The sequence below is a fragment of the Capricornis sumatraensis genome, chromosome X (genome assembly GCF_032405125.1).
Source record: "Capricornis sumatraensis isolate serow.1 chromosome X, serow.2, whole genome shotgun sequence".
NCBI lineage: Eukaryota > Metazoa > Chordata > Mammalia > Artiodactyla > Bovidae > Capricornis > Capricornis sumatraensis.
Genome location: NC_091092.1, coordinates 76,824,026 through 76,842,961, shown reverse-complemented (window position 1 = coordinate 76,842,961; position 18,936 = coordinate 76,824,026). Strand labels below are relative to the sequence as shown.

At 42.3% G+C, this 18,936-nt stretch overlaps 1 pseudogene; it reads right to left on the bottom strand.

The window, feature by feature from the left end:
• Positions 1 to 6,245: 6,245 nt before the first annotated feature.
• LOC138071254 (elongation factor 1-alpha 1 pseudogene) lies at positions 6,246 to 7,550 on the bottom strand (annotated as a pseudogene).
• Positions 7,551 to 18,936: the final 11,386 nt, after the last annotated feature.

Genomic DNA, 18,936 nt, shown 5'->3' with positions numbered 1-18,936 from the left:
GTTAGCGCTGGCCAGGATGTTTTTTTCCTCTCTTTTCTAGGACAGGACTGGCTGAGCTAAAGGCACTGAGCCCTTCATGTGTTTTGTCAGCACCATGGAGAATCCATCCAAACCTGGGCACAAGTTTACCTAGGGAGCCTGCTAGAGGAGCCAGTTCCAGAGAGCCCTGGCCTGTTTCACCAAGTCCTTCAGGTGAGAGGCTCAGAGCCAGCCTCTGCCTCTCTCGCTGCTCACAGCCAAGCCAACATGCTGCCCCTTCCTGCCTGGCCCAGAGAGCCCCCTGGCCAGGCCTGACTTCCCCCAGGGTTCCCAAGGCTTCAGCTGTCACTCTGCTTTCCTTTGTAGGGGAGGACGTCAGACACTGGGAAGCTGAGACCTCAGGACACAGAGACACAGACCCATGCATGGTGATCAAGCTACCACTTGCCCCATCTTCCCGGTTTCTCTGTCCCTGGGCTTAAAATGAATGCAGCACTCTTGGTTTTTTGGCTCCATGATATTTATTGTCCCTTTCCACATCCATATCCACCTCCTGTGGTTATATGGCTTGCCTCTGTTGGTGGGGGGAGAGGGGGACATGTTGGAGGAGGGAGCTAGCCCATTCCTTAGCCATAAGAGTCAGTACTCCTGTACCAGAGCAGAACTGCTTGTTTCTCAGTCACTGTTGGGATAGGAATGTGTCTGATGGACAGTAATCGTTCTACTAGTTTCAAACATTTCAAAAAGGGCGGCTGTTGGGTGTGACTGAGTGATAGCCATTGGGGTGGGGGTGGGGGCGTGGTGGGACCACAAGGATCATGAGTAAACGGGCAGGGTGGCTGGGACCAAAGGATAGAAGATGTCGCAGAACTCAAAGCTTTTAGAGACACTAGAGCCACTGATCCCAAAGACCCTCACCCCACCCTTAGGAAGAATCCCTCCAGCACACAATCTCATCTACAACCTCGGGTTGTTGATCACATACTATGATGCCTTGTCCTTTTGTAAGCTGCTCTTGGTATGTATTGCAGGAAAACAGCCGTAGGGGAAGAGCTGTGTTTGGTGAGTGCTTCCCAGAACTGAGAAGAGCCTGGGCTCTTCGGGGACTGTTCTGCTCCTGGCTTAGTCTCTGCTAGGGAAGTCCAGCCCTAAGGCTTCCATACTCCCATGGCCTAAGAGAACCATTTGTTTCCTTGGAAACTCCCAAGTCCTCCAGGCCCCTTCCACTTGCTGTGCTTCGCTCTGAGCCACATCAAGGAAATGTGGGATGCAGGGGCTCTGAGAGTTTCTCCTCAGCTGTTTTCCACCTTTTGGAGTATTTTCTATTATAATATTTCAAATCTGCAGAAAAACAGAGACTAGTATAACAGCTACCACCCCTATTTAATAACACTTTGCCATAAGTGCTTTACAACTCTCTCTAGTTTTGAATTAAATATCTTGAACACACATCCCTGGCTCATACTCACTCATGTCCTCCCTGAAGTAGGTCCCCCTCCCGGGTGTTTGAATAACCCTATGTCTTTATGCAGCTTCACAGCCATTCTGCCTCCTCTATGGGTGACTCCATAGCGCCTTGGAAAGGGTCCCCTGATGCCTCCCGGTGAACTTGGAGGATTCTACAACCCTAAATCCGAACTCAGAGGGCAAAAACAAGAACATCTCAGCAGCTTTTCCAGATAACTCAGCACTCAGCCCTCTCCCATCTATAAATTTCTTCTCTTGAAGTGGGCCCTGTCTCAGTGGTAGAGCTGAGCTCTTCTTTTGTTTTACCAAGAGAGGCCAAGAGCACCACCCTGAGTCCCAGCCTTGCTTAAGGGATAGGAGTGTTCCATTCACACAGAGGGCTGGTCCCTTGTCAGCTGCTATCACACCCCCTGGGCTCAGTGACCAGGTATGACTGATGGGGATGGGGAGGAAGGCAAGACGATGCAGAACTGACTCCTGATGAGACTCATCCAATGGGTCTACTGGGAGCCGGCTAGGATCACCAGACCACACAGCACTCTCCAAGGTGACCCGTCAACCATTTTCCACATCAAAGCCGCTGATACCTGCAGGGGCTCACTATACTGAGGTGGATACAGAGAGCAAGCGTGGTAGACAGCCTTCTAAAATGGCTTTGCAGACCCTTGCATCCTGGCACTCCTGTCCCTGTATAATCCTTCCCTTTGCGTGTGGACTGGACTTAGTAACTTGCTTCTAATCAACAGAATTTGGCACAAGTGATGGCATGTCATTTCTGAGGTTAGATTATACCAAGACTGTGACTTCTGTCTTGTTGGCACTCATTCTCCCTCCCCCTCCCCCTCCCCCTCCCCCCTCCCTCTCCTTCTCTCTCTCTGGTTCAGTTTGCGTTTTGCATTCTTGCTCTGATGGAGAGGGCCATGTAGCAAGGATCTGATGATAGTCTCTGGCCAACGACAGACCAGAGAGGAGCTGAGGCCCCCGGTCCAATAACGCACAAGGACCTGGATCCTACCGATAGCCACACGAGTGAGCTTGGAAGTCGACCCTCCCCCAGTCACACCCTCAGACGAGACCATAGTTGAACTAACACCTTAATCATGGCCTTGTGAGAGATAGAAAAAGGAGGACCTGGTTAAATCATATCTGGGTCCCTGCTGCACAAAGGCTGGAGAAAATAACGGTATCATTTTAGGCTACCACGTTTGGGGGTAACTTGTTATGCAGTAGTAAGTAATACTGAAGAGAGCAGGAACCTCTAGGGGCTGGGGAGAGGAGACAGAGGCCTGACCCAGCCTGGGAGAGCTTCTCAGGGGCCAGGGTGGTGAAGGATGTGCCCACACCTTGGGCACTTTTCCCGCTTTGGCACTAATCATCTGTGTCACCTTGGGCAAATCACTTGAAGTCCCTGGCTCAGTTTTGCTCTTCTGTAACACTTAACTGATACTCAACTTACAAGACTGTTGGAAGGATAACTGCCAGTTTATCTGTAACTCACATGACAGGATGTCTGATACATACTAGGCCCTCAGTGAATGGCAGCCAGGAGTATTAACATAGTTGATTTGAGACCCTGCACCCACCTCGCAGAAGCTCCCCAGTCATCCTGGAGGGTCCAGTGCTCAAAAAACCAATCCGGGGAAGAGTATTTCCCTATCAAGTAGTACAAAAGCATTTGTTCTTCAGGAAGGGAGGCTTATCTGAACAGATACTTTTACAGAACTTCTGATGTGAGGGAGGCAGGCCCAGTTAGATGCAATTCCGAAACAATATCAAGGGATACAAAGGCACAAACACCCTCATTTCTCCCTCCCTCCCTCATTCCATTCCTTTTTCTCAGTTGCCCGTTTTCAAGGTCCTGTCTTTGCAGTTCTGCCTCTTTCCCCTGATGTCATGTCTACTAAACATGCAAAACTTTCTTCTGCTTTCCTCGTTGTAGTCCGGAGAAATTCATATCAACATTCTCACTATGCACTGGTCTCTGGCTCCCTCAGGCCACGGAGGAAAGTCCCTGGTCACTGGCTTCTGTGAAACAGCTGAGGTGGGAATCACCTTGACATTCTCATTATTCCCTAGAGATGGTGCATTTAGAGGGCCCCATTTATACAGGATAGACATCTGTACAGGACAGCAGCTCAAGACACATTCCAGACCAGTGGAGTGGAGACTTCGTTCTGGATCCCTCATACCCCAATGAGATGATTTGGTAAGAGCCCCTTTTCAGCCAGGATTTTGTCTCTCATCACCCAGACCTTCCACCAGAACATCTGAACTCTGTTTTTCTCCTACAGCCTCATCTCTCTCTACAGTATGTCTCAAATTTGCCTTCAGTCACCCTCCCCATTCACACACACACACACACACACACACACACACACCCACCCACCCGCCCCCCACCCCCGCCACACACACACACATACTCACTTTCAGTCCTGCCCTGTCTCAAGGCCTTTGCACTTACAGCTCTCCTCTGAAACCACTATTTCCCATTTTCATCTTGCACTTGTCCTTCTAGTCTTTGATATTCCTACCTCCGTAAGGAGCCCTTTCTTGCTCCAGGATCACCCCAGCCCTTGGTCACCTGTCCCCTCTCTGCTGTGCACAGAAACATGCCAGGGACTTTTCTGCATCACAGCATTTTGCATACCTGAACTGTCACCTCTGGTAAGTTAATTTGCATGACTGTCCCACCCAGACTCTCACCTCTGGGGCAGGAAGTGTGCTTTATTGGTTCTGGAACGCCCAGGCTACAGTCCATTGGGTCACAAAGAGTCAGACACAACTTAGCAACTGAGCAGACACGCACGTACCTCTCATCGAGGACAATGGTGAGCAGTATCCTTTTATTTCTTCCAGCAGGGAGTCCAAAGCCTCCCGCCCGACAGGAGTTGCATGTTTTCCAAGTCTGGGCTGAGAGAAGTCTTCCTGGCGGTGCCAAAGGCTTTCCTGATATGAAACTGGTCTGGCCAAATATAGGTAGGGCAAGTGGTGTGAGGCCACAAGGGATACAGAGATGGGTGTCCATGCCACCACACATGACAGATCCCAGGCCCAAGGGCCAAGGTGCTGAGGCTTCCTCTCTCCCTCTTTCATTTCAGGAGAGTTTTTGAAAGGGGACCCCCTGGCTGTGATGCTGCCACTTGCCAACTGATCCAGTGGACAGACAAGGGCATAACTTGGCAAGCAGCACTAGGAATGCTAGTGCCCCGGTTTATTTTAACCTACTATATGTGTTCCCGCTTTAGCTCATCCAGCATTTAAGATGATAGCTTTGAATTCTTTGTCAAGTAAGACTTAGGCATATAGTTTTCATGGTGAGTTACCGGATATTTTTGTTATTCCCTTGAATGGGCCAGGTATTCCTGTATCTTCATATGCCTTGTTATCTTCTGGTGAGAATTTTGGAGGCTACCCCCTGATCATGGTTCACTCTGTTGGGAAGGTGGTTACGCAAGTGTAAGACAAAATGCCACGGACTTTCCTATCATCTTTAGTGGAATCTTTTCTGAGGAGGTTCACCTTGTTGTTGTAACTCTTTGTTTTTGAAGTACTTACCGAGATACTTTGGTCTGTATATTGTTGTTTACTTCATATTTCTATATGGAAGCGATGGCCTAGATTTTCCTAGTCCTGTCCTCTTGTTGACATCCTTCTTTCAGGAACATCTCATTTCAAGAGCCCTAGTTAAATCCATTTGCTTTTTCACTGCAAGTAGTTTTGAATAAGAGACGAGCTGTGTCATGAGGTTTATACTGACTTCTTGGAAATGATAGAGTGATCTCTTCTGATGGATCAACAAATAGTTCAGAAGTCATCCAAATGTTATTTTCTTTACAAAATGCAAAGCATAGGTCTCAGCAGATGCACACTTCTCACATTTATGGTTCTCTTCATTGTCTCATTATAAGAAGCATAACACTCTCTGACCAACCTGGCATGGATCCTGAAGGGCTTTATGAAGGTACCATTTTTTATGTCCAGAGAGCTAGACATTTTCTTTTCTCTATAGCACTTTCATCTAATATCTGTTTTATTTTTTAGCTCCTAGCATCTTTTATTTTTACTAGACTCTAGATACAATTAATTCTAGCAGGGCAGTGCTCAATTCTGTTTAAGCCTCACATTTGAGATTAATTACTTAAACATCATAAACGGAATGCACATTCTCAAAACCGGGAAACTGAAATTTGACGTAACTGATTTACTCAATATTTACGTAACCATAAAAGATGTTACATGCAACATGAGCTTTCGCGTTATAAAATTTCACCTTCTTACAAACTTGCTTTCATATAAAACATAGTAACTCTTTGCTCATCTATCCTAACCTATGAATTGTCACACCAACACTTTTTAAGATGTACTTGAACAGATGAGTTCGCCTTATACAAGGTTAAGAAACCTGAAGCTCCAACCGAGAAATATAAAATTCTTTTGTTTCACCAGAGATAGATTATGGGCAAATCTTACCTAAGTAGTACTATAGGAAGTTACAGTGTTGACCAAAAGGAGACACAAGTTTTTCAACCATTGTTTTTAACAGGTCTCAAAGTCTGTGACAGACTTTTGGTCAAATTGTTTCTATGGAAAAGCACTGATTTTAAAAACTTATTCCTTAAAACTGTCATGCACAAAACACATGGTCCACAAAACATTCACCTCACCTTCTGAAGGTTTTCTGATGCATGGTTATAATTAATCAGTTTTTTACATTAACCTTACATGGCCAGTTGAGGCAAACAGTTCTGAGACCCTTCTTCCCCCACTAAGACTGGGTTGGCAGGTGTTCGTGATAATATTCATCTAGGCTTCTGAGCTTGTTTGGCAGAGTTGGTGACCTTGCAAGCTCTAGCTGCCTTCTTGTTCACTGCTTTGATGACACCCACAGCAATCACCTGTCTCATGTCATGAACAGCATAATGGCCCAGAGGAGGATAGTCTGAGAAGCTCTCAACAGATGGGCTTGCCAGGACCCATGTCCATGATTGGTGGCATCAAGAATTTGGGGGCCATCTTCAGAATGACAATCAGTCTTCTCGTTCAGCTCAGCAAAACTGCAAGCAATGTGATTTGTTTGACAGTCCAGAAGAGGTGCATATCCAGCACTGATTTGGGATGGATGGTTCAAGATAATTTTTGCTGTCACCAGCCACATTGCTATGACAACCATCTTTGACAGACACGTTCTTGACACTGAAACCCACGTTGTCCCCAGGAAGGCCTTTACTCAGTGCTTCATGGTGCATTTCAGTAGACTTCAGTTGTTATGCTGACTGGAGCAAAGGTGACCGCCATGCCAGGTTTGAGAACACCAATCTCCACTTGATCCACGGTGACAGTATCAGTACCACCAATTTTGTAGATGTCCTGGGGGATCGAACACAAGTTTGTCAGGTGAGTTGGTGGCAGGATGCAATCCAGAGCTTCAAGCAGTGTGGTTCCTTTGGCATTGTCATCTTTACTGGTGACTTTCCATCCCTTGAATCAAGGCATGTTAGCTCTTGGCTCTAGCATCTTGTCACCATTCCAGTCAGAAATTGGCACAAATGCTACTGTGTCAGGGTTGTAGCCAGTTTTCTTACTGTAGGTGCTGACTTCCTCAACAATTTCCTCATTTCTCTTCCGGCTATAGGGTGGCTCAGTGGAATCTATTTTGTTAGTTCCAACAATTAGTTGTTTCACACCCAGAGTGTAAGCCAGAAGGGCATGCTCGTGGATCTGCCCATTCTTGGAGACACCCGCTTCAAATTCAGCACCACCAGCAGCAGTCCTCAGAACAGCACAGTCAGCCTGGGACACGCCTGTAATGACACAGATGAAGTCTCTGTGTCCTGGGGCATCAATGATGGTCACATAGCCCTTACTGGTCTTGAATTCCCACAGGGAGATATCAATGGTGATACCACACTCATGCTCAGCTTTCAGTTTGCCCAAGACCCAGGCATGCTTGAAGGAGCCCTTTCCCATCTCGGCAGCCTCCTTCTCAAACTTTTCAATGGTTCTCTTGTCGACCCCACCACATTTGTAGATCGAATGGCCAGTAGTGGTAGACTTTCCACGTGCCCGATGACAACAATGTTGATGTGGGTCTTCTCCTTTCCCATTTTTGCTTCAGTTTAGCGGTGGTTTTCACAACACCTGTGTCCTGGTGGCAAAAATGTTGTGAGAAAGCGATCTTTTCATCTTAGTGATTTATTTGGTTTATGGCTTCCCTCTTACTCCACTAGGATGTAAGCTCAAGTGATTTGTGTCTGTTTTGTTTTGTGCTCTACTCAAATGGTTAGAAGAATGCCTAACACACAGAAGACCTCAAAAGGCATCTGCTGTATTGAGCTGGACTGATATATGCTGACACCTGAGGCTATCCTCAATTAAAGGCTCGCCACTGATCCAAAAGGCCTGGATGCTCCAAAAGGCCAACGTTCAAGAGTGCCAACTTTGCTTTATGTATTTATTAACTTCATCCCCACAGAAATCCTATGGTGTTGGTAGTATTGTTAGCCCTATTTTGGAGATGTGGAAACAGAAGCGTGGAGGAGGAATAAGTAGCCGATCTACACAGCTAGTAAGTGGCAGACCCTGATATTTCAGCACGGGCCCCTCAGCTCTAGCGTTTGTGCATCTTAACACTACACTGCAGCTTCCCTGGTGGCTCAGTCAGTAAGGAGTCTGCCTGCAATGCAGGAGATCTGGGCTTGAACCCTGGGTTGGGAAGATCCCCTGGAGAAGGGAATGGCAACCCACTTCAGTATTCTTGCCTGGATGATCCCATGGGCAGAGGAGCGTGGCAGGCTACAGTCCATGGAGTCACAAAGAGTCAGACACAACTGAGCGACTAAACCTACCTACCTAAACACTACACTGTGCTGCCTCTCTGGAAATATACCAATGGCTAATCCTAAAGGAGACCTTCCTTGGTGGCTCAGTGGTCAAGAATCCAGCTGCCAAGGCAGGAGACAATGGGCAGAGGAGCCTGGCAGGCTACAGTCCATGGAGTCGCAAAAGAGCCAGACACAACTCAGCGGCTAAAACACAACAGCAATCCTAAAGAAATCTTCAAGTGGTCAGTTAGGTTACCTGCATGGAAATATCAGAATCCATGAGTTAACTGCCTTTCAAATGACAAAATACTGAATCCATTTCTGTTAAAAAATTTCAAGTGAGAAGAATACTCTTTGTTTAAGGCATCTTGACAACATCAAAAGTCAAGAAAGAAAGAAAGAAAAAACGAAACAAAACAAAACACTAGCTCTTTCCTTGAATAGATAGCCTCAGAGTCTATCGCCAGTCCCCAGTTACATTATCTTTCCTTTGACCATGGTGTGCCGTGCATACATGTGTGACTTCCACCCAACACCACTTCTTGCCGATGGTGATAATGGAGGCCCCATATGTCTCTGTGGACTGAGAGATCTCATTTGGTTACTATAGGACCCATATGCCCTTCAGAAAGAACATCTTAGAGAAAAGTGCATCAAACATGCATGCAGAAAATACCTTAGATAATTCTTGGCTCGGGCACTGCCTAGCTCTGGATAAATTTAGGCAAACTGCTTCATCATCACAAACCTCAGCTTCCTCATTAGGAGAATAAGGATACTAAAACCCAGTAGACTGGGTTGTTGTGAGGAGTAATTGAGGTCATGCCGGAAAAAGAGATCACGCAGTGCCTGAAACATTGTAGGTACCCGATATAGAATTGGTGGTTTGAAATAATAACGTCAGAGTAGATGGAATCTATTTCCTCCACAAAATACCATGTAATGTGCTTTACTCTTTCTTTTCAAATTTGTGCAATATAACCAAAGTTTGGGGACCTGCTGCTGACTTAACCTGTAAATAGTTTGGGTGCATACTTACATCTACAGATGAGTCCTGATTTTACAAGAGTTGGGGCAGGCTGTCTGGGTCTGGCTGCCTTTTATCTGGGAAAAACGAAGTTATGTTCTACATAATCATTCTGACTGTCATGTAACTGCCTTGAGAGGAGAGCTGGGACATAAGGCAGGAATTCAGAAAACTGATCAAGTTGTGGATTTATCTAAACAGGTATATCTTGGGCTTCATCTTAGTGCCTGCCAGAGAGACAGGTATAATGTTGGCATACGTTTATTTCGTTTCTTGTGCTTATATTTTCAAGTTCTTGCTTTGCTAACTCTGATATTTAGTTCAGACAACAGCTATGTCTTTTGTGGGAAGTGCAAGACAGGACTGGAAGCAATGCCATTTCCTGAAGGGTTGCTATGTGCCAGACATTTTAGACAGCAATACCTTGAAAAGAAACAGAGATTGCAATAACCAGCAGGTCAATTATAGGGGGAATTGTCACTCTGTATTTGTTGACCATTGGTATAGTTTTGAACTTTTTTAAAGAATGGGAATATATGAGTTCCTGTGCATGTCTATGATTTTTTTGGAGAGAAACTATAGATATTCCTAATTCAGACTCATCTGCTCTGGAATGATCAATGGCTGCTGAGTCTAGGGACACTTGATTGTTACAGTCACAACAGAATGAGAATATACATGTTAAACCAAACAGAAGATATTATATATATATATATATGTGTGTGTGTGTGTGTGTGTGTGTGTGTGTGATACTAGCTCCAAGAATCTATCACCTGTATAGAGAGCTGATCATTAAAAATTCATATTATCATGGGATTTACTTCCATTGGGAAAGCTGCTGAGGGACAATTAGTATGAATGAAATACCAAGAAGTGTATTTAACAGTTCATTTGTGATAACCAGGAATTGAGGTCTGTATTAGGGATCTCCAGAGAAATAAAACCAATAATTTCTCTCTCTCTCTTTATGGATATAGATACAGATATACAGATATAGATAGATATTAGACATAGATAGATATAGGTATCAGTTCAGTTCAGTCGCTCAGTCTTGTCTGACTCTTTGTGACCCCATGAACCGCAGCATGCCAGGCCTCCCTGTCCATCACCAACTCCTGGAGTTTACCCAGACTCATGTCCATTGAGTTGATGATGCCATCCAACCATTTCATCCTCTGTCGTCCCCTTCTCCTCCCATTAGGCACACCAGCTGAAGGCTTTAATATGATAAAGACTGACCTCCCTGGATGGAATTCTGCCAGGAGACTGACTGCCTTTGAACTCAAACTGCAACTCTTCCCTAGGGCTCCAAACTGCCAGCCTACCCTACAAATTTTGGACTTGCCAGCCTCATAATCAGATATGTCACAGCCTTGAAATCAATCAGTCAGGGATCGAACCTGAGTCTCCTGCATTGCAGGCAGATTCTTTAACAACTGAGAAGCCCTGATATATATACATAAATATATATACATATAACAGTTATTGATTATATATGTAATATATATAATATCATATAGTGTTTACAATGTATATTATAAAATATATTATATAGGCAAAATATTTGTTGATATAATATATTTATATGCATCAATATATAATATATTGGGGCTTCCCTGATAGCTCAGTTGGTAAAGAATCTGCCTAAAATGCAAGAGACCCTGGTTCGACTCCTGGGTTGGGAAGATACCCTGGAGAAGGGATAGGCTACCCACTCCAGTGTTCTTGGGCTTCCCTTGTGGCTCAGCTGGTAAAGAATTGATATGTAATATATATTGATGCTGATTATATATATAATATATATTGACATTATATATAATATATAATGACATGTATTATATATTGTTTTTGATTATATATAATATTATAGTATATAATATCAATATATAGTATATATTATATAATATCAGCATATTATATATTGATATTGATTGAATAGACATAAGACATATTGATATTATATATAATGTATTATTTCAGTTCAGTTCAGTTCAGTTGCTCAGTCGCGTCCAGCCTTTTTCGACCACATGGACAGGAGCACTCCAGGCCTCTCTGTCCATCACCAACTCCTGGAGTTTACTCAAACTCATGTCCATTGAGTCAGTGATGCCATCCAACCATCTCATCCTCTGTCATTCCCTTCTCCTCCTGGCTTCCATCTTTCCCAGCATCAGGGTCTTTTCAAATGAGTCAGTTCTTTGCATCAGGTGGCCCGAGTATTGGAGCTTCAGCTTCAGCATCAGTCCCTCCAATGAACACCCAGGACTGATCTCCTTTAGGATGGACTGGTTGGATCTCTTTGCAGTCCAAGGGACACTCAAGAGTTTTTTCCAAAATCACAGTTCAAAAGCATCAATTCTTTGGCACTCAGCTTTCTTTATATCCCAACTCTCACATCCATACATGACCACTGGAAAACCATAGCCTTGACTAGACAGACCTTTGTTGACAAAGTAATGTCTCTGCTTTTTAATGTGCTGTCTAGGTTGGTCAGAACTTTTCTTCCAAGGAGTAAGCGTCTTTTAATTTCATGGCTGCAGTCACCATCTGCAGTGATTTTGGAGCCTGAAAAAATAAAGTCAGCCACTGTTTCCCCATGTATTTGCCATGAAGTGATGGGACCAGATGCCATGATCTTCGTTTTCTGAACGTTGAGCTTTAAGCCAACTTTTTCATTCTCCTCTTTCACCTTCAAGAGGCTCTTTATTTCTTCTTCACTTTCTGCCATAAGGGGTGTGTCATCTGCATAGCTAAGGTTATTGATATTTCTCCTGGCAAACTTGTGCTTCATCCAGCCCAGTGTTTCTCATGATGTACTCTGCATGTAAGTAAAATAAGCAGGGTGACAATATACAGCCTTGATGTACTCCTTTTCCTATTTGGAACCAGTCTGTTTTCCATGTCCAGCCTAACTGCTACTTCTTGACCTGCATACAGATTTTGCAACAGGCAGGTCAGGTGGTCTGGTATACCTGTCTCTTTCAGAGTTTTCCACAGTCTGTGGTGATTCACACAGTCAAAGGCTTTGGCATAGTCCATAAAGCAGAAATAGATGTTTTTCTGGAACTCTTGCTTTTTCAACGATTCAACGGATGTTGGCAATTTGATCTCTGGTTCCTCTGCCTTTTCTAAAACCAGCTTGAACATCTGGAATTTCACAGTTCACATACTGTTGAAGCCTGTTTTGGAGAATTTTGAGAATTACTTTACTAGAGTGTGAGATGAGTGCAAATGTGCAGTAGTTTGAGCATGCTTTGGCATTTCCTTTCTTTGGGATTGGAATGAAAACTCACCTTTTACAGTCTTGTGGCAACTACTGAGTTTTCCAAATATGCTGGCATATTGAGTGCAGCACTTTTACAGCATCATCTTGCAGGATTTGAAATAGCTCAACTGGAATTCCATCACTTCTACTAGCTTTGTTCATAGTGATGCTTTCTAAGGCCCACTTGACTTTACATTCCAGGATGTCTGGCTCTAGGTGAGTGATCACACCATCGTGATTATCTGAGTAATGAAGATCTTTTTGGTACAGTTCTTCTTTGTATTCTTGCCACCTCTTCTTAATATCTTCTGCTTCTGGTAGGTCCATACCATTTCTTTCCTTTATTGAGCCCATCTTTGCATGAAATGTTCCCTTGGTATCTCTAATTTTCTTGAAGAGATCTCTAGTCTTTCCCATTCTATTGTTCTCCTCTATATCTTTGCACAGATCACTGATGAAGGCTTTCTTATCTCTCCTTGCTATTCTTTGGAAATCTGCATTCAAATGGGTATATCTTTCCTTTCCTCCTTTGCTTTTCCATTTTCTTCTTTTCATAGCAGTTTGTAAAGCCTCCTCAGACAACCATTTTGCTTTTTTTGAATTTCTTATTCTTGGGGATTGTCTTGATCCCTGTCTCCTCTACAATGTCATAAACCTTCGTCCATAGTTCATCAGGCACTCTGTCTATCAGATCTAGTCCCTTAAATCTATTTCTCATTTCCACTGTATAATCGTAAGGGATTTGATTTATGTCATACCTGAATGGTCTAGTGGTCGTTGCTACTTTCTTCAATTTAAGTCTGAATTTTGCAATAAGGAGTTCATGATCTGAGCCACAGTAAGCTCCAGGTCATGTTTTTGCTGATTGTATAGAGATTCTCCATTTTTGGCTGCAAAGAATACAATCAATCTGATTTCAGTGTTGACCATCTGGTTATGTCCATTGGCAGAGTCTTCTCTTGGTTTGTTGGAAGAGGGTGTTTGCTATGACCAGTGCGTTTTCTTGGCAAAACCCTGTTAGCCTCTGCCCTGCTTCATTCTGTACTTCAAGATCAAATTTGCCTGTTACTCCAGGTGTTTCTTGACTTCCAACTTTTTCATTCTAGTCCCCTACAATGAAAAGGACATCTTTTTTGTGTGTTAGTTCTGGAAGGTCTTGTAGGTCTTCATAGAACCATTCAACTTCAGCTTCTTCAGCATTATTGGTCAGGACAAAGACTTGCATTACCATGATATTGAATGGTTTGCCTTGGAACTGAAAGAGATAATTTTGTTTGAGACTGCATCCAAGTACTGCATTTCAAACTCTCTTGTTGACTATGGTGGCTACTTCATTTCTTCTAAGGGATTCTTGCCCACAGTAGTAGATATAATGGTCACCTGAGTTAAATTCATGCATTCCAGTCCATTTTAGTTTACTAACTCCTAAAATGTCTACATTCACTCGTGCCATCTCATGTTTGACCACTTCCAGCTTGCCTTGATTCATGGACCTAACATTCCTGGTTCCTATGCAATATTGCTCTTTACAGCATTGGACCTTGCTTCCATTATATATATAATGTATACTATTTGTATATGTATATATAATGTATATGTATACATATATATGTATATATAATGCACATATATATCATATATATTGATGTTGGTTATATATACTGATAATATATTGATTTTATATATATAATCAATATCAATATCTGTCTATCTATATGTAGATTGAGTGATTGATTTTAAGGAATGATTTATGCGATTATCAGGCCAGGCAAGTCCAAAATTTGCAGGGTAGGCTGGCAGGTTGGAGACCTAAGGAAGAATTACAATTCAAGTTCAAAATCAGTCTTCCAGCAGAATTCCATCTCCCCTAGGAAGGTCAATCTTTTTTCTACTGTAGTCTTCAACTGATTGGATGAGGCACACACTATGGGAGGTAATCTACTTTACTCAAAGTCTACTGATTTAAACATTAATCTCTCTAAAATATACCTTCACAGAAACATCTAGAATACTGTTCAAACAAATATTTGGATACCATGGCCTAACCAAGTTGACACATTAAATTAACCATCCTATGGTCCTATGTATTTTATCATAGCCTATGAAAATTTTCTTTCTATTAACAATTGTTTTGGATATGAGTATATGCTAGGTTGGGCTTCCCTTGTAGCTCAGCTGGTAAAGAATCCACCTGTAATGCGGAATACCTGGGTTCGATCCCTGGGTTGGGAAGATCCCCTGGAGGAATGTATGGCAATCCACTCCAGTATTCTTGGCTGGAGAATCCCTGGATAGAAAAGCCTGGTGGGCTACAGTCCATAGGGTTACAAATAGACACAATTGAGCAACTAAGCACATATCCTTAAACAGAACCTCACCAACATAGCACACCACCCTCAACCTCAGGTTTTTCTTTTTCACATTAGAATGATTTTCCACTTCCTCAGCTGCCCTTGATAGAAATTGAAACATAGCATTTTCCAAGAAAGAGTAAAGAATTTGGAAGAGAATAAAGACCTCCAGAGAATTTAAGGAATTTTCAATTTATATATTTCAGAGTGATCATGCATATTACTTACTAGATAAAATTAACAAGCCAAAAACACATGCCACAATCAGCCACTTATAAATCTGTAAATGAGTAGCATTTATTTACAATTTGGAGAACATAGAAGAAACCCATTGAAAGATCTGATGTAATTGATGAACTGTCATTAAACAATTTTTAGGCAGTCCTCAATATTTTACACTGGTGAACCCAATCAATACATAGCAAAAATTAATATCAAACATACACAAACTTTATAAGAAAATAAAGAAGGGAACACATCTTTTTAATAACTTTTTATTTTATATTGGAATATAACTGATTAACAGTGCTATTCTAGTTTCGGGCAGACAGCAAAGCTATTCAGCCATACATATACATTTATCCATTCTCCCCCAAATTCCCCTGCCATCCAGGATATCATTGAGCAAAAGGAGGGGACACATCTTAACTCACTTTATGAGGTCAGCTACTAAAATTCAAAGACATTAAAAAGAAAACTACAGATCAATATTATTCATTAGCATAAATCCAAATACCTTAATAAAATACTATCTATTTTAATCTACCATTACATAAAAGAGGATAATCCATCATGAGCAAGTGAAGGTTCACTTAAGACTGGTTTAACACTGAAAATAAAAATTGATAACTAGCTCTTTTAAGCACTCTTGGTGGAGGGGCCTGGTAGGCTGCAGTCCATGGGGTCGCTAGGAGTCGGACACGACTGAGTGACTTCACTTTCGCTTTTCACTTTCCTGCACTGGAGAGGGAAATGGCACCCCACTCCAGGGTTCTTGCCTGGAGAATCCCAGGGACGGGGGAGCCTGGTGGGCTGCCATCTCTGGGGTCACACAGAGTCGGACACGACTGAAGTGACTTAGTAGCAGCAGCAGCAGCGTGAAGATAATAGAAAGCTACATGCTAAGAGAAAAGATTTGCAAAGCACATATCATATGACACAACTAAAGATCCTGCATGCCTCAACTAAGACACTGCATAGCTAAATAAATAAATATTTTTTACAATGGGCAAAGGACATGAGCAGACATTTCACTGAAAAGGATATAGGAATGACAAATAAACATGACAAGCTGTTCAACTTCATTAGCTGTTATGGAAATGAAAATTAAAATCACAATATTACTACACAGCTTTCTGAATGGCTAAATAAAAAAAAATAGTGACTAAAACAAATGCTAACAAAGATGCAGAGAAGCTGAATTAGTCATACATTGATGGTTGGAATGTAAAGTGTAGCATTTATTATTGGAAATAGTTCGGCATTTTCTTAAAAAAAAAATTGTAGCTATGACATGACCCAGCAAAATCACTCTTGGGCATTTATCCTAGATAAATGGTAGTTCATGTTCACGCAAAAATCAGAACACATTTATTTATAGTAACTTTATTTGTAATAGCACAAGTTGGGAAAAACCAAAATATACTATGGTAGGTAAATGGCACAGTAAATAGGTGTGGTATATTCATACCATACTGAGAAATTTTACGTGTACAAGGTGGATTTAGAAAAGGCAGAGGAACCAGAGATGAAATTGCCAGCATCTGTTGGATTACAGAAAAAGCAAGGGAATTCCAAAAAAAAAAAAAAAAAAGCATCAATCTCTGCTTCATTGACTATGTAAAAACTTTGACTTTCTAGATCACAACAAATTGTGGAAAATTGTTAAAGAGGCGGAAAAACTAGACCACCTTACCTGTTTCCTGAAAAACCTGTATGCAGGTCAAGAAGCAACAGTTAGAACTGAACATGGAACAACAGATTGGTTCCAAATTGAGAAAGGAGTATGTCAAGGCTGTATATTGTCACCCTGCTTATTTAACTTCTATGCAGATTATATCATGCAAAATGCTGGGCTTGATGAACCTCAAGCTGGAATCAAGATTGCTGGGAGAAATATCAATAATCTCAGATATGCAGATGACACCACCCTACTGGCACAAAGTGAAGAGGAACTAAAGAACCTCTTGATAAAGTTGAAAGGGGAGAATGAAAACACTGGCTTAAAACTCAAATTTCAAGAACAGACTTTTGGACTCTGTGGGAGAAGGTGAGGGTGGGATGATTTGAGAGAATAGCATTGAAACATGTATATTATCATATGTGAAATAGATTGCCAGTCCAGGTTCAATGCATGAGACAAGGTGCTCAGGGCTGGTGCACTGGGATGACTCTGAGGGATGGGATGGGGAGGGAAGTGGGAGAGGGGTTCAGATCGGGAACACATGTACACCCATGGCTGATTCTTGTCAATGTATGGCAAAAACCACTACAATAATGTAAAATAATTAGCCTCCAGTTAGAATAAATAAATAAAAAACGAAGATCATGGTATCTGGTCCCATTACTTCATGGCAAATAGATGGGGAAAAAACGGAAACAGCAACAGATTTTATTTTCTTGGGCTCCAAAATCACTGCAGATGGTGACTGCAGCAATGAAATTAAAAGATGCTTGCTCCTTGGAAGAAAAGCTATGACAAACCTAGACAGCATATTAAAAAGCAGAGACATCATTGTGTCGACAATGGTCCATCTAGTCAAAGCTATGGTTTTTCCAGTAGCCATCAATGGATATGAAAGTCGGACCATAAAGAAGGCTGAGCACCGAAGAATTGGTGCTTTCAAAGTGTGATGTTGGAGAAGACTCTTGAGGGTCCCTTGGACTGCAAGGAGATCAAACCAGTCAATCCTGTAGGAAATCAGTCCTGAATATTCACTGGAAGGACTGATGCTGAAGCTGAACCTCCAGGTACTTTGTCCACATGATATGAAGAGCTGACTCACTGGAAATGAGACTGATGCTGGGAAAGATTCGAGGCAGGAGAAGAAGGGGCCGACAGAGGATGAGATGGTTAGATGGCATCATCAACTCAAGGGACATGAGTTTGAGCAAACCATCGACTCAATGGACATGAGTTTAAGAGTGAATAATGGGGAAACCTGGCATGCTGCAGTCCATGGTGTCACAAAGAGTTGGACATGACTTAGCAACTGAAGAATAACAATTTTTTTACACTGCATTTTTTGATATCATTAACATATGATTTTCCTTTTTGTGTATGATACATTTTTTCCCCCCTGCTGCCTCAATTATGGGTTTTAAATCTGTTCCATTTTACTTTACCTGCCACTGAACTGATGAAGAAACTCTGGTTGGAAGATTAAAGGAAATTTCACAAGGGTGCACCCCTGGAACACAGTTGAAGTAGGAATCAAACTCAGATATGTCTAACTCTAAAGTTGATACCTTGTACCACAGCGGTCTTCTGAATAGCTGGTTGATAAACAGGGAAGTAAGTCAGTGCCCGTGTCACTCCTTAAATTTATAGTTAAAACTTTCAAGTAGAAATTGGAGATGAGGTTATTTTAAAATCTGACAGCCTGGTGACTGTGGCAAAGTGGACACATAGCTTACATGAAGATTCGTACTGGAAGGTTAGGCACTTAAACATTATTTGCCTCTTAGAATGAAGAAGGAAGGAATCTTTTTACTGTCCCTTGCTATAGCAATGCACCAATTCCCACAAATAAGGGCCTCTCACCAGGCTGGGGCCAATGCAGATTTTAACATGTGAATCACAAAAGGATTGACTATGTGGATAGAATTAGATAGCTCATTGGATAGCCCTATTTTCCTCCTTCTTGCTTTCATCATTGATACTCAAAAATATGACCTTTGCATCTCACCCTATCCTTGATTTCCCTCCTATTGGTTTAGCTCTCTATCTCATTCTAGGTTCCCAGGCACTGTTATATACTGAATGCCTGTATCCTCCCCATATTCTTGCATTAAAGCCATAATCTC